At 37.2% G+C, this 10,331-nt stretch overlaps 2 long non-coding RNA genes and 1 pseudogene across 2 annotated transcripts; 2 read left to right on the forward strand and 1 right to left on the reverse strand.

Moving 5' to 3' along the window:
- The first annotated feature begins 630 nt into the window (after window positions 1-630).
- Window positions 631-2,109, forward strand: LOC147499762 (uncharacterized). Its single transcript, XR_015196038.1, has 2 exons — window positions 631-1,542; window positions 1,734-2,109. It is a non-coding gene; the product is annotated as an uncharacterized LOC147499762 (long non-coding RNA).
- A 208-nt stretch (window positions 2,110-2,317) lies between these two features.
- Window positions 2,318-4,270, reverse strand: LOC147499763 (uncharacterized; annotated as a pseudogene).
- A 1,465-nt stretch (window positions 4,271-5,735) lies between these two features.
- On the forward strand, window positions 5,736-8,148 carry LOC147499764 (uncharacterized). The gene is made up of 4 exons (XR_015194539.1): window positions 5,736-6,463; window positions 6,545-6,712; window positions 6,812-7,222; window positions 7,327-8,148. It is a non-coding gene; the product is annotated as an uncharacterized LOC147499764 (long non-coding RNA).
- Window positions 8,149-10,331: the final 2,183 nt, after the last annotated feature.

The raw sequence follows: 10,331 nt of genomic DNA on the forward strand, positions 1-10,331 counted from the left end.
CAACTGCATTGAACTAATCTCAAAGAATAATTAATGGAAAATCAGAAACTTGATACAACTACATTGAATTAACCTCAAAGAATAATTAATGAGAAATCGGAAACTAGATCCAACTACATTGAACTAGCCTCAAAGAATAATTAACGTAAAATCGGAAACTTGATGCAAATGCATTGAACTAACCTCAAAACATATTTGTATTATATATAGGGAGAATATTATAATATCTCGACAAGTATAGTTTTGCATTTTAAGTAGTGTTTATTATAATTATTTTATTATAATTGTGAATGGCTTGCTATTTAAGTAGTTTCAATATCATTTTCGTCACATTGGACATTCTCACAAAATTTCAATCAAACTTATATTATTAAACATAACAACAACAAAAATCGATGGGTTTTACCAAGGTTTGGTGTTTTCTTTTGATAGAGAGTGTTTTGCAAGAAATTTGAATAAGTGATTAATATAATTTACATATCTCATAACTATGAATAGTTGCTAATATTTTTAAAATAATTTAATATAACAACACCCGTTCGTAGGACGTAGGACGGGTTCGAAAGCTAGTTAAAATTGAAGTGGAATTATGGCAAAATTATTATTGTTGGGCTTTGTCTTTTGCCGTAATCTCTGAATTACGAAACAACAATTTCATCTACTTGATCCTTATCTTGATTACCCTCAAAATGACAAATAAAAACTGAGAAAAAGACTCTGATCGATGGAATTTTTGATACCCTACAGTTATGTGATTTGGTTCACATGCCTTGAAGCTTGGTCCAATGTGTGCGGTGTGCCCACTCATGCACTTTACGTGTTATATTTCCCTGTTCAACACAAATGGATAGAGTTAGGTGAAGGGAAGTTTGTCAAAATTGGGATTATTAGTGGAAGATGAGACTGAAAAACCTCCTGCTGACTAGCTACTTCAATTCATAGCTGGCACCCTTACCTTCTGTATCCATTTGATTGTCAAAATTGGGATTATTAGTGGAAGGTGAGACTGAAAAACCTCCTGCTGACTAGCTACTTCAATTCATAGCTTGCACCCTTACCTTCTATTTCCATTTAAGGTTAACTTGATTGGGATGATGAGATTTATTTTGGTTTAGCAAGATTTTGAACCTTAGGAACCTTAATTTGTAGTGTTCTAACTGTAAACTGGTTAATGGGATCCTTGTTTTGTCATTAAATAACACAAATATGTACTCCTTTTTTGTGAAAGTTTAATGGAGTATCATTTAAGATACATGTGATCTATAAATATTTCATGGCATTTGATGGTACGTCCTTGTTCTGAATTCAAGTGCTCAGCCATTGGTGCTCTCTGTAGTGCTTCAGATGACTCTCTCTCTCTCTCTCTTAAAGTATTGAGCCCACTAAATCTCATAGCAATCTGAGTACACTTGATCCATTCTCTTATAAATGCACCAAAAGTTTGCAATATTGTAATGGAAAAAGTATTGTTGAAGGGCGGTCAAATTGTGAAGATGGTGAAATCTTCTCTCTTGTTTCTCATACTGCTCTTGTTGTTTGCAGGTATGTTTCATCTCAATTTTTTCCCACATCTTTTACTTTGGTTCTTGTCTTACCTTATCAATATTTCTTACTGTTGATATATGGTACAAGTTGTATGAAGATCATCTGATCTCTAACAAGCTTAGATCATGAATTTAGTAAAATAAAATGCATAACAAGAGATGATATAGAAGTTATACGCTTCTCTGCAGTTCATGTTGAGGTGGAGGCAACCGTTTGTCAAATAGCCTCTATTGGATGCAGTGGTAATGTTTCTTGCAACCAATTTTGTTTGGCAAAATACAATGGCCGTGGAAGTTGCTACAGACCACCTGGCACTTACCTCATTGAGTGCATGTGCTGGTACCGTTGTTGATGATCTTGAGAATCTTTGATCAAAACTTACATCAGGTGATTCATAGTTAATTGATGTAGTTGGGAGCAGTAATGAAGATCTGCAACAGTAATAAAGAGTTAGGTCTACTGTCATATTCATCGTTGTATTTGTCATTGGTTGTGGTACATAGTGCATTTCATGAGGTCAAATTGGACTTCTTTCACTTAATGAGTATATTGCAGTTATGATAATCTGATCGAATTCTTTCTTTCATACTGAAGATGAAAGGTGCTATGGCCAGATCGAACACACATAATAACATGGCAAAATTTCAAATAACTACTTTTCAGGAATTAATGGATATACGTGCAGATAGAAAGTTACGGTTACAACTATTATCACCAGAAATTTGATTTAGTTGATATTGGTTTGTAGATAAAAGAGAGAAAGCTATTCTTACTAAAATGGCATGGCATCCGTAGATAAAAAGCTGTAGCTAACACGGTAACACTATCCTGAATTTTTCCTTTGAAAACTAGGTATTTCCTCGAGACAACCTCTGACCCTCCTTACGGAAGCCAGCCTTCTGTGAGGCCTTGTTTTCTACATCAACCAAAGCTTGCAACCGCTTCATATTTCAGAATTCTATGAACACACTAGAAAGAGCCAATTTTACAGCCACTGTTCCTATCCCCGGCCCCAATATTGTGCTGCCAAGGCATACCCTATGTCTCTGCATACATATTCACCTGATCCTGGAAATATGGAAACGAAACCAATCGAACGATCATCCAAGCATATGGATCGGCGCCAAGGGTGGGTGATAGCAACCTCTTTGAGATAGGTCATCGAACGATCATCCAAGCATACGGATCGGAACCAAGGGTGAGTGATAGCAACCTCTTTGAGATGGGTCAAGGCCTCCTCGATCAGAAATAAATTTGTTAAGTCTATTGAATTGGATTACACTGATCATCTGTTGCCCACACCATAAAGTCATCTACATCAGATAGTTCAAATGGCCGTTGACGATGTATACACAATTGGGAAATCAAGTCTACGTTGATCAGTTTAGATTATGAGGATGGTTATATGATTTACATCTTATAGTGACTCCAAAGTTACTCCACTCCTAAAAATAGACTTACAAAATGAATTGAGGACTAATATTTTGTGGATGTATACATCTCATGATAGAGAACACCCCACCAAAAATCAGCTCAATTGAATATGTCTAATCTTGTCAAAAATTATATCGAAATTAAAAAATATGGACCGTTGGATAATTTTATAGCTTTCTAAATGATTTTTTAAGAGGTTATACATCTTCAAATGAGCTGATTTTTTGTGAGAATGATCTCTATTGTGTGGAGAACATCTCCACAAAAAATCAGTTTCTAATTCAATGAGTTAAGTGGTGGAGTTCGTTTTAGTGGAGTGTACACATAAAAAAGATGATTTTTTTTTTACCATTAAAGAGGGATGACAACATCCCTAGCTTTTTATTAAATATTTCTAAAATATATCATCTCTTGACTATCCTCCATTACAATTTGACTTAGCTTAACATCTAGAGGAGGATAAAACAAACACAAAATTCTCTACTATACTAGGACTACTCACATGTATAGAAACCAAGTAATCTGCGCCCCTATTGCCTTCCCTATAAACATATTTGAACTCTAAATACTCAAACAAAGAGATCTTTTTTTTTTTTCTTATTCTTGCCGGACCACGATTTGTGTTAGGCACCCCGAGTTAGGCGGGGTCTGCCCCCATTGGGCGAACTTCAACCATACACCCCCCAACCAAAACACGCAACAAACCAAGAAACCGACAATAGCCAGTTACCACCCTTCGTCAAATTCACAAAAAATCGCAAAAAACCCTACCAAAACCAAAACCAAAAAATTGGCTCGTCGAATTCACAAAAAAACCTACCAAAAACCAAAAATTGCGCTTGTGTTCTCCCTCTCGACAAACCCCATCTTCCAGGTGAACTCCACAAGCTTCTTCTCGCACTTTCAAAGGTATTTTCTCTAAAAAATTAGTGTTTTTTTTATATTTTTGCTAGCATATTATCAATCGCTCGTCTTCTTCACTTGATGCAACCTAAAAAATACTTTCAAAGCTCTTGTATTTCGTCTTCTTCAATGCAATCTATTTTAATCACCGCTCGTCTTCTTCACAATTTGTTCTAACAATTACCTACCACGAATACTGGTTCGAGAGCATGATTTTTGCTCTCCCTCTTTAATGGAGATGAATTTCTAAATGAAGCTGAACCTTGTTTCCAAGAAGCAGTTGGTCCATCAAATCCCACCACCCCACCTATTTTTTTCAAAGAAGAAGCCAACCTTGGTCTTTGTGGTGACACAGAATGAGACCTATGATGCTGTTTTTGATGTCCATGTTCACTGTTAAGTTTTAGCTATGACATTTCTTCTTTGAGACTTGCATGCCCAGTTTCTAAGTCATGGATCTTTTTCAATAACTCCTCTATTGGTGAGGCGTTCATGTTTTTGCATGAATTGAAAACCCAATAAAGGTTTTTGTCTGAAACTTAATGAACTATGATGGCCGACCTTGTATATATGTTGTTTGTGAACTATACAAATGTTTTATGATATTAATTTTTATTATTTCTTTGCTTCTTATCATTCATGGTCCCTGTTTTATGGTGATTTAAAGTGTATTAGTTGTCTTTTTTATCTAAAAAAATATTGACAGTAGTTCATCTCATCTTGCAAGTTGATAGTAGGAGTTACCTCATTGCTTTCGTTGTTGCACAAGTAAAACAATGTTGCATGTACAACTTGGTGCTCATGCAGACGCTCCCCTTGTCACACCTTAGAACCTAGTTACATTCCAAGGAACAACTTATAGTGTGAATATGCATATGCCTTTTTACAGCCCTTTTAACTATATTACAGTGAACTAGTAAAGTGCTTTATCTACTTGAAAAATTGATACTTATAGTTCTATGCTCTTATTGCCTTCTCTTTGTTGTTTTTTTTTACTGAGTTTCCTTAGTTCTGACTACTTTCCTATTTAGGTTTGCTGTGAAGCTATTGTACATGTGCCAATGTGGATTTTATGTTTACAGCATTGCCAATTTACTTATTATTCATTTATTTGGGTATTTTGTAGCAATGTCTCGAACAAAGAATGTGAAGAATGTATCAAAAAGTGTTTTCACGGATGCTAAGAAGTTGTTAGGTGGGGGGAGTAGTAGTTCGGGTCGCGGTGACTCGCCTGAGAAAAAGAGAGGAAGGGGAACAACCACCTCGGCATTAGTCTGTAGAGGGGATCGGAAAGCAAATGATCCCAGTAATGTAGTTGTAAGTGGTGTAGAGTTAGGAAATCAAAATAGAATAAATGAGACAGTTCCGAGTGATGTAGATGTAGATTTAGATTTAGATTTAGATGTAGATGTAGATGTAGATGACGATGACGTAAATATGGATCGTGGGAAGAGTGTAGTTGTAAGTCATGGTAATGGTGAAGAAGATGATAGTGAAGAAGATGACGAAGAGGGTGTTGATGATGCCGAAGAGGAGAATGACGAGGAAGAAGAGGACGCAGAGGATGAGGATGAGGAGGAGGAGGAGGATGACGAGGAAGTTCCTGAAGTCCCTGTACTTGTACCTCCAGTGAATATTGTGAGAAAGTCCAACAATGACTTGGAGTTCCAGAGAGGTGTTTATGGAGGTGGCCCTTGTGTGCCACATCTGTTGTATAACTATGCGGTGCACATGGCTCGTGATGTTTGGGAGGGGCAAGTAATATTATCATATATTGTCTATTAGTATTTAAATTTTATATTACGAAACCTTGTGCATACATTAATACTGAGTTTTTGTTGTTTTAGGCGGAGCGAGGGGTGTTGAAGTGCCATGGGAACCTAAACAAGTTGGTACAATAGGATATCGTCGGAGAGTATTCAAATTGTTCTAATTTTCACGTGGAGCTTCAAAGGACCGGCTTATGTGCTCTGGTCTTAGGTGTATACAGGCATCAGGATCTTGTGTTGGTCTCTGCGTTTGTGGAGAGGTGGCATCCAGAGACCAACACATTTCATATGTTGTGGGGCGAGATGACAATCACGTTAGACGATGTTTCCCAACTCTTAGGAGTTCCGATCATAGGCAAAGCAGTGATTGGGGACACTGATTTGACCCTGGAACAGACAAAAAGACTCCTCCACAAAGGTCTTGGCATACCCATGGACAAGATAGATGCGGAGATGAAATCCAATAAGTTCACTTCCAAAGTTATGATGGATTTCTTGATGAAGCAGTTTGCTGGGAAGGTAACGGATGAAGATTTATGTGATGAAAATGGGGTTGTTGTGAAGAAGGTGTCAACCCAAAAAGAGTTGCAATTTGCTGTGAGAGTTTATTTGTTATTTTTCTTTGGATGTACCGCCTTCACCGACACGTCTGGAACTGCAGTTCCCATTTGTTATCTGAGACTGCTTTTGAAATTTACCAAGATCAGAGACTACGCGTGGGGTAGGCCTTACTGGCTTACTTGTACAGGGGTCTTGGGACTGCCACAAGTGCCAAGGTGAAGGGTGTTTCAGGCTATTTCACTCTCCTATAGGTATTAGTTTTTTTGTTTTTCTTTTCAATGTCAATTTTATCTATCTATTACAATGTTAACTGGGTGTCTATATTAATCTAGGCATGGATTTATGAGTATTTCCCGGTGTTCAGGCCATTCCCAAACTTGGACTATCAGTTGAGCATGTCACGTGCTCATAGGTACTCAGTTACTCAATCTTTTTATACTAGCACAACAGCTGCATTGAAGCATACCCGAGTGGTGATTGATAATATGACTTGTATCGATGTAAGCATTTTTGTTTGTAAATAGTTTTATTTATTAATTGATATTATTAGTATATATGTGGTTAATGATTAATTTCCTCACTCATATGCTATTTGACAGGTTGAATGGTATCTCTATGCTGAAGTCCGAGCTACACGCCCGGTGGATGAAATAGCATTTTTCGAGGGATTTATATGCTTTCTTGATGATGTCGAGCAATACAATGTTTCGAGGTTTGTGCGTCAGTTGGGTCATATGCAGTTTGTACCCTCAGATCCCCCAAGACCAAAGACCTCGACGTGAACTACTTTCGGACGTGGGTACGATGTGAAATTTAATATTGCATCTTCTTACTGGAGTAAATGGCAGAATCACTTGATACAACTTGAACATCGAGGACCCATTGCGTCTTATCCATAGGAGTGTGTGAGTAGATACATGAGTTGGTACAAAAATAGTAGTCATATTCGAATAATAAACCGTGATCATTCTAATCACTACTCCCTACAGAGTCTTCCATATCATAATCTGGTGAGTTAATACCTTACAGCGTTTGTTGTTGTTTTTTTTGTTTTTTTTTTTTTGGTATTTTATAAATGTATATACTAATGTAGTTTTCATTTTAATTTTGACAGTACCTCATCGTCGATGAAATTTCTCGCTTGCTCGATCAAGGCCTGCAATTGGGTGGGACTGCGATTCCAGACGATGCATGGAAATAGTTCATGGAGGCATACAATTTGACCCGGTGCAAGTTCATTGGCGGACGATATCGTGAAGGAGCATAGGTGAAGAAGCAGCCTGTAATAATACGGAACTTTCTCAGGGACATTTCGGTAATATCGCCATGGCAGGTAATTTATATGGTGTAATTATTAGTATTTACTTGTTTAATTTATTTGGTTAGTTAAACAAATATTTTGGGCTGTATTACTATTCCTTTTATGTACCACATGTTATGTTAGGGGCCTATTCATTTATATTGGGCCCTTTATGAAATTATGTTATTGGGCTTGCTTTTGTCTTCTGGGCCATTTTTATTGTATTGTGTTTTTGGGCTTGATGTATATGGGCTTGGCCACAAGAAAAGAGGGGGGAAAAGTCCAGGAAGGGGAGGTCGGCAAAAAGAGAAAAGAAAAAGGGTTTAACCTTCTGAAAAGAAAGGAAGGACATCGGGGATCCCTTCGAGATGAACGATCCCAACTCCACCACCAAGAAGACAACCGGGGTTTCTTGAGGGTTGCCCTGCAGCTTTGTGTTGCTGCTGTCTCCTAGATGAGTGTTGTTGTGATCCCTCCATTATTTTCGTGGGCTGATCTTACAATCTTTGATATAGAAAAGAAAAAGGAGGTCGGCAGAGAAGAGAGTTGGAGAGGTCGGCAGGAAAAAGAGGGGGGGAGAGAAGGAGACGTCCAGGAGAGAAAAAGAAAGAGATAGAGAAGAGAAAGAATAAGAAAGGAATAAGAAAGAGATGGAGGCCAAGGATTTGCCGACGCGTCGCATGGGGTTCGATTTCGGATTTTGAGTAGGGATGGTGGCGCTGTGGTGGTTGTGAACGGGACTTGGTTTGTGACTTCCGATCTGGAGGTTTTGGTCTTGATGCGACACGCGACAATTTTTGAGGCTCAGCTCAGATGGAAACTTTGGTGGTTTAAAAGGCGTCAGGTAAGTAAACTTTAATATTGTATATTGTATACCTTTAATTACAGTTTTTATTCTTGATTTAATGAGATTTATTTATATACAATTAATTAGTTATGTATAATTAAATTGATTAAATGTTTTCATTTGGTATAGTGGGTTGTTATGATAGTGTTAATTAAATTTATATTAATAACGTATAACGTGTTGTGTTGTTTCTGAGTTAGCATTAAACCCGGCTTATTAGTACTATGGTAATTTTTTTTATAAGAAAACGTTTTGGCATGTTCGTTTTATTTTATGACGCAAAAACCGTAGATAGTTATAGCGGTTTCTATTTGTGATTTGGTTACGGTAGAACTGTGGTTTGTTGTCAGCAGAGAAGCATGAATAGAAGAAAGGGTAGAGAACCCATGTCGCTTTCTTTATCGGATTGACTTAATCCATTCCTATAGATCTTTACATCTCAATATAGCTGAGAACTACGATTGGCTTGATCCCTAAACGGGTACGTAGGCAGCCACCCGGCTCAGCCGCTTCCATAGGAAAACCCCTACCCCTTTGAAGAACCTGATGTTTTTATATTCTTTTACCGTTGTTTAGTTTGGACATGAAATATATATAAGTGTGCGTGTTATGCATCGAAAGATTGTTTTATCTTGAAGGCTAATGTTTTTCTTGAGTTTATGTTAATCGAGGCACTTACGATGATTTTATAAGCAAACGGTAAGTTTTAGTAAGCAGCTAAAGGTACGTGTCAACCTTGTCTTTTGTATTCAATTTCATTTCAAGTTGATTGTTATATATTGACTTCGTATCTAATGTTGATCGTCGGAGTGTAAACGGACAGGGACGAACAGGTCCCTCCATATCGAGATCTACAAGGTGAATACATACTAAAGAATCAAGGCGAAACCTTAAAAGGAGCGTCTTGGAATCATATGGGTTGATAAGTGACCTTAATATCGGTTACAAGTAGTGGCTTCCTATTTCTGTAGATTATATTGATTCCTTTTTGGTTGTACATAAATAATTGTAGCTTATATATCATGACTTTAATTTATATATGATGTCATGGAGGGTTGTGCATATATGTGAAAGACCGATCTAGGGTATGAGATTGGTGTCGGGGCACTGCAGCTACTTGATTTAACTGGCATTTGTCGAGATGGTTTAGTAGCCGGTGCCATGAATCAATATCTTTAGTAGTTGGGTTTACGGTTGAGGTTTTAATATGATATATGGAAGTGTATTATTTGATTTTCAGGTTAGGACAGGTTGTAAATTTATAAAATGTTAGAAATACAGATGAAACTCTACCGGATTTTTTGTAGAGAAAAAAAATATATGATGGTTTATTGTTGTTTTTAAATTATTATATTGAACGTGGTCTTATTAATGCCTCATAATCTTTATTGAAGATTTTGGGGCGTTACACAGCCTATTCTTGAGCATTGATCCCAACTCTTGGAGTTCTAGTAGTATAAGGTTGTTTAGGTTGCTTTTGTTGTAAAGAGTGACGTTGTGATATCTGTACCCAACTTTATGAATACTTGATTTTGTCATATGTTATTTCAAAATATTATTTGATGTTATGTGATTCTCCATTTTATGTGGTTTGGTTTTGAATTTTGAAGTGTTAAAATTGTTGGAAGAGTCATTGTTGGAATATGGAAGTTAAGAAAAAAAGAAATCGAGGTTCGCCAAATTTCAGTCCCAAACGACTTGGCCACACCGGTCAAGAGGTAAAAAAACAGAACTTCATATTTTTCAAAGTTCAAATCCCAAATGACATGGCCACACCGTTTGGGACTTAGTCCAAATGGTGTGCCCACACCGGTCAAGACATTGTTTTAACAGAAGAGTCTCCATAACATGATTGGGATTATTATGCATGTTTACTTGATTCACCATGGCCTCATAACCCTGTACCAACATAGATGAAGAGAAACAATGTCTTGGTAGCGTACATCGAGTAGTCGCTCTTCCAAGTCCCTTT

Source organism: Coptis chinensis, chromosome 5 (assembly GCF_015680905.1).
Source record: "Coptis chinensis isolate HL-2020 chromosome 5, ASM1568090v1, whole genome shotgun sequence".
Lineage (NCBI taxonomy): Eukaryota > Viridiplantae > Streptophyta > Magnoliopsida > Ranunculales > Ranunculaceae > Coptis > Coptis chinensis.